We start from the raw sequence: 6,000 nt of genomic DNA, 5'->3' as shown, positions 1-6,000 counted from the left end.
TTTTGGGACAATTTAATTAACTTTAATTTTCTAAGTGAGTTGGTTCTTTCCAGTAGCATTATATTCACATTTTCCAGAGTATTCATGAAGAGACCATAATCACTTGTTTTCTACAATTTACTTCCTCCACATCCTATTTACCTCCTTTATTTTAGTAAAGAGTTTATAAGACTTTACTCCAATGAAAAGGTGGAAAGTTAGTTTGATTTAGACTATTTCTGGAAATGTTCACTTTTATATTTTAGATAAGTCAGGAGGCTAGGCCAGAAATGATTGTATTTGCCAGTACTTGATTGTCTGATTTTATTTACACAGAAAGGAATTTTTTTTCTGAAGGAAAAATCCCATTGATATGTAGAAGGATACAGCAATAACAGAATTTAGTGAGTGCTTACTATATTATAGATATATTATGTAATCTCACATGCTACTAAAAATTATTAGTTCAGAATGCTAAGTCCTCATTCAACATTGTTGATAGGTTCTTGGAAACTGACTTTAAGTGAAATGATGTCTAAGGAAACCAATGGCTAATGGATATAAACAAGAGTTAAATACTTATGGTATATTTCTGCTCACAAAACCATCACCAAACTTCTAAATAAAGACCAAAACACTTCTAATATTAAACACTGAAATAAATGTGAGTCATACATACATTTAAGAAGCTTAATAAAAACAAGTAAGATAATGATTTACCCAACGATTCCAGTTCGGGGCTGCAGGTGGCCAGAACGTGCACATCACTGGAATGTGAGAGGAAACTGGAGTACCTGGAGAAATGCATGCAGACAAGGGAGAGAATGTGCAAATTCCATAGACAGTGATTCCTATTGGATTCGATATACTTTTTTTCTCATCAATGTTGTAACAAAATGACTTTAACTAAATGATGTTATGTGAGGACCTGCTGTACTAGCATTTTCCCAGTGCTGTTTGAGAAAACACCAGAGCAACAATTTGCCTTGAGCTACATTCTTTTTAATTAATGAACCTGAAATTTTAACCTATTGTATCTTATTCTAGCATTAATTCTATTTTATCTGATTCCAGCATCCATATTATTTAACCACTAAACCAACATACTCTACTATCTATTATGCATATTTTTGCCTGAGTCTATGAATTATTTTATGACAAAACAATTTAGAGCTCATTTTTTACATTCAGGGTAAATCATAAATTACCTGTATCCATTAATGGTGTTCACAAGACAGAGGTATATTGACCACCAGAAAACCAGGGAGTCTATTCTATAGTTAGGTGTTTAATATGAACATTGTTTTGATCATATTCATGGTCATTTAAATGCTAAGGAAAAATAGGAAAGCACAGTTTCAATAAATATATATTTTTGATTAATAATAAAAACTTTTCATAAAACATTTTTTTGCTACTTAAATGAGAATCCAATTGTGATTTGAAATAGAAACGACAATAAAACATAAGTAAAACAAGTCAATACATTTATAAAATATTAAATTCAACATTGAATGCTAATTGAATGCTAATGAAATGTTGATAGAACTATTCCAAGAGAAATACTTACACTTTCTCACAGTCAAAAGAGTTAGATACTTGGAGATGACAATTATATCATTTAATTATTCAAGTAATATAATTAATTACTTTTTCTCACTAATTACCATTTTATTTTTATTATTTTCTCCAAAATTTTCTATTATTATTTCAGGGTTTTGAATGTGTCATGTATGCATAAAATAATTCATATGAAACTGTTGAAACTGAGTGGGAGGCATTAAAATTGTATATATAAAGACTACTTGCTTGAAAACGACCCTCTGTTTCAATTTATTTAGAAGTGGTGGCTTATTTCCTGTTAAATAACTTAATAATAATGTTAACATGAAGAAACATTTTTGAGAGATTAAACTATGCCAAATTCTTTACAATATTCTTTCATCATTTCTATATATGAATTTGTAAGATTGTAAGTCATTACCTTCTTTTTTGAAGATGAGGAAATCTGAGCTTAAAGGAGTTAGGCAGAGTATTAGGATGTGGGAAATCTGGGATTAAGACCCTTATGAAGAGCAACCCATAACCTCCATATTGCATATTTATATAGTCCTTCTATTTGAATTAAGACTAATTCTACTCTCCCTCCCTATGTAGATGGAGGTTAATTTCTCATAAATTATATGTCACTGTTCTTCATATATTTAAAATAATTTATGAAATCATACTTTAGTTATTCATGCTGTGGGTAAGAAAAGTTTAAATCATTTTAAATCATTAATAATTCCTCTGACATCTTCCATGTATGATCTTTGTTTTACTGTTTTACTATCTTTTATGATTGGCTCAAAGGTGCTGGATTTCTTTGATCCTTAGATGCATGTTTTTCATATTTAAATATCCTCAACTCAGGATCTATCTAATAATAGATGTCTTCTTACTGGGTTTAGATTAAATTTTAAAAATAGTAAATTTTTTATTAAATTGACATTTAAATGTCCTGTAAAATATTACATCATATTTTGCAGTGAAACAAAAGGGACGTGTAAAAAGAAAAGCACAGGAAGAGAGTGGCAGGATGTACTTTTGATTTTAGTGAGGATATATTTATTGTCCAAGTAATGAAAGCAATGCTGTACTTTCACACAATGAAAAAGATAAACACCCATAAGAAAAGAAGCTGTGCTTTGTGATTGAGATGTATAAAGAAGTTGTATTTCACATGGCAAGCAATGAACAGGAAGGTGAAAAAAATCATGAAATGTTTTGGAAAAAAATACATTTCAAAGCAATGAGATATGTGACCCAACCCTACAGAGACATATATATAGAAAATGTAATGCTGATACCTCTTTTGGGCTTTTGAACTTCACATTTTTCTGTGTAGTATGATAAGGAAATCTTAGATGATATTTGATATTAGCATTATCATGCACAGTGCTTGTGCTATGTATTATTTCTATAACTCCTTAACCTACTTTTCCCTTCATAAATCATTGAATTTCAATTAATCAATGGTTTATTTAAGATATAATCAGTATAACTTTCCACAAGAAACTTTATGGCCATTCTTTGAACAACTTCTTCTCCTCCGACACACATATAACGAGAACAGAGGGAATAAAGTTATTACTGGCAAAATTACCTTATTTCCAAGATTAACGATAAGCAAAGAATTCTTCTGAAAGGATCTAATGCCTAGACTTACAGCTATATAAACCTTTGAAAAATTCAGGGCCCTGTATCTTCAATCATATCAGTCTTTTCATCTGAGCAGCACTAGTAATTTATATGGTTACTCAAAGAATTAACGGCTTTCATATCCTTCATCATTTTGAGAAGTTTATAATCCTCTCTATTATAAAAAAAGGGATCACAGCATGACAGATTTACAATGTTCTTTATAGATATGTCTTCTTTATTTCTTTAATTTAAAAAAGACATATTCCAGACTGCTAAAAAGCAATGCTTTGTCAATATAAATACAGTGAATGTTCCCTTTGCAGAATAGTAGAATTGCTTTTGTACTTCTATTGGAAAAATAAATTTTAAATATATGATTCACTTATTTAAGTACCTTATTCTCCTCATTAAACTTGCGCATGAGACACAGTGGTTCACTTGCAGAATTTCAGGAGGACAGAGATGACTCTGACATGATCCTGTTTATTGTTGTGTAGAAAATACATTAGGAGGCTGTGGAAGCCGTAAGAAAGGAGAGGTTAGTAGGTGATTGTGATAATCAATGAGAGATTATGGTAGTTTGTATATGGTAGTGATAGGGAGGGATGGTAAAAAATGAATAAGATCTACTTGATAGCACAATAGTCAGTGATAACTTAATTGTATATTTTAAAATAACTTGAAGAATGTAATTGGATTATTTGTAATTCAAAAGGTAAATGCTTGAGGGGATGCATACTCCATTCTCCATGACGTGCTTATTTCACACTGCATGCGTGTATCAAAACATCTCACGTACCCCATAATATATACATCTACTGTGTATCCACAAAAATTCAAACAAAGAAATGTTTGGATTCTAGATATATGTTGAAGTTGGCATTTCCAAAATACATTGTCATGTCAGCTATGGGGGTTTAAAAAAAAGAGTATATTCAAGAAAGACTTTTAAGTGTTTTCCTTGCACAACTGGAGGACTGAAGTTTTGAGTTACTGAGAGGAGGAAGATAGCAGTAGGGAGAGATCCAATGGGGAGGTAATCAGTAGTGGAGTATTAGACAAGCGCTATATTTAAGTTGTTTACTGAACAGCTAAGTAAAAAAAGTGTAAATATAGTAATGATTCCATGTTTAATGTTTTGACAAATTGACAAATTGTTTTTCAAAGCAACAAAGCAACTGTACTATGATACATTCTCACTAGCAATGCAAGAGGGTTCTGATATCTTCAGATCCTCATCAACACTTGTTTTCTATTTTATTCTAGCCATGTTTTTAGGTGTGTGAAGTGATATCTCAATATGATTTCTATTTGCATTTCCCTGATGACTAATGATGTCAAGCATCTTTTTGAGCTTATTGGCGATTTGTATATCTTGTCATGAGAAATGTCTGTTGAAATCTTTTGCCCATTTTTAAATTGTGTTATTTGTAAGAATTCTTTATATTCTGAATACAAGTCCTTTATTCAATATATGATTTGTAAATATTTTCTTTCATTATATGCGGACTGTCTTTTCATTTTCTTGATGGTGCTTTTTTGATGCACAAAAGTTTTAAATATGTATGGAGCTCCAATTTATCTATTTTTTATTTTGCCATTTGTGTTTTTGGTGCAATATCTGAAAACTGCATAATTCATGGTTGTGAAGATTTAATCTTGTGCTTCATACTAAGAGTTTTTATAATTTTTTAATAATTTTTATAATTTTCTAATTTTCACTCTTACATTTAGGTCTATAATCCATTTTTATTAATGGTTAATAGTTAGGAATTCAACTTAATTATTTTGCATGTAGATGTCCAATTGTCCCAGTACTATTTTTTGGAAAAAAAATTCTTTCCCCATTGAATTTCTTTGCATTCTTATTGAAATTCAGTTGACTATAAGTGTAAAGGCTCATTTCTACACTCTCCATTCTAATCCAATGTTCTATATGTTTATCTTTACACCAGTACTACAGTGAAATATAGTAAACTTTGAAATTCAGAAGTATAACTCCTCCAACTTTGTTTTTCTTCTATATGACTGTTTTGACTATTCCATACTCCTTGCATTTATACAGGAATTTCAGAAACAGCGTGTCAAATTTGCAAAAAGAGAAGCTGAGGTTTTGACAGGAATTACATTAAATCTATAGTTCAATTTGTGGAGTATTGCCATCCTAAAATATTAAGTCATCTGGTCCATGAACATGAAATACCTTTTCATTTATTTAGATTATTTATAAGTTATTCCAACAATCTCCTTAGGAATGTGCCAGGTTAATTTAGATCAAGGGATAAAGCGAAGGTTTAGAGAAGAAATTTAGAATATAATATGTTTACTGGTGACTTATGAGTGTCATAGGATATAACTTAAGGGACTCAGGAGATGGGAAGTGCTTCAGACAGTTCAGAAAAATAAAATACATGGATATGTATGAAGATTAGGGTACAGAAAAAGAGGAAACATTGGGAAATCTGTGTTGTTTGTGAGGGCTAAAATAACAACAACGACAAAAAAATAGAAATAAGAGACATGACAAGCTTAGTCCTGATGGTTGGCAGGAAGAGGGTGATTAGGTTGTGAGCTCTGGACAGAAGCTAGAAGAAAGTCATGTTTGCCAGGAGCAGATAGCATTTTGTATCTCTCACTTAACTCTTGTGGATGAAAAGTTGAAGGCAAAAGGAAGTCTTTTCAAGTACACAGTAGTGGCTCCCTCTTAACTCTGCAGATGTAGTTTGCTAAGGTAAGGTCATACTTTGAGAGTGTCCTACTTCTTTGACTACTTCTTCCTGCTCTCTTTAGTGGATTCTTACCTCTATGCATGCCTACCAAACACTGGTGTCATCACGT

The sequence above is a fragment of the Mandrillus leucophaeus genome, unplaced genomic scaffold (genome assembly GCF_000951045.1).
Source record: "Mandrillus leucophaeus isolate KB7577 unplaced genomic scaffold, Mleu.le_1.0 Scaffold837, whole genome shotgun sequence".
Lineage (NCBI taxonomy): Eukaryota > Metazoa > Chordata > Mammalia > Primates > Cercopithecidae > Mandrillus > Mandrillus leucophaeus.
The sequence above is the reverse complement of the archived record's forward strand: the minus strand, read 5'-3'. Positions refer to the sequence as shown.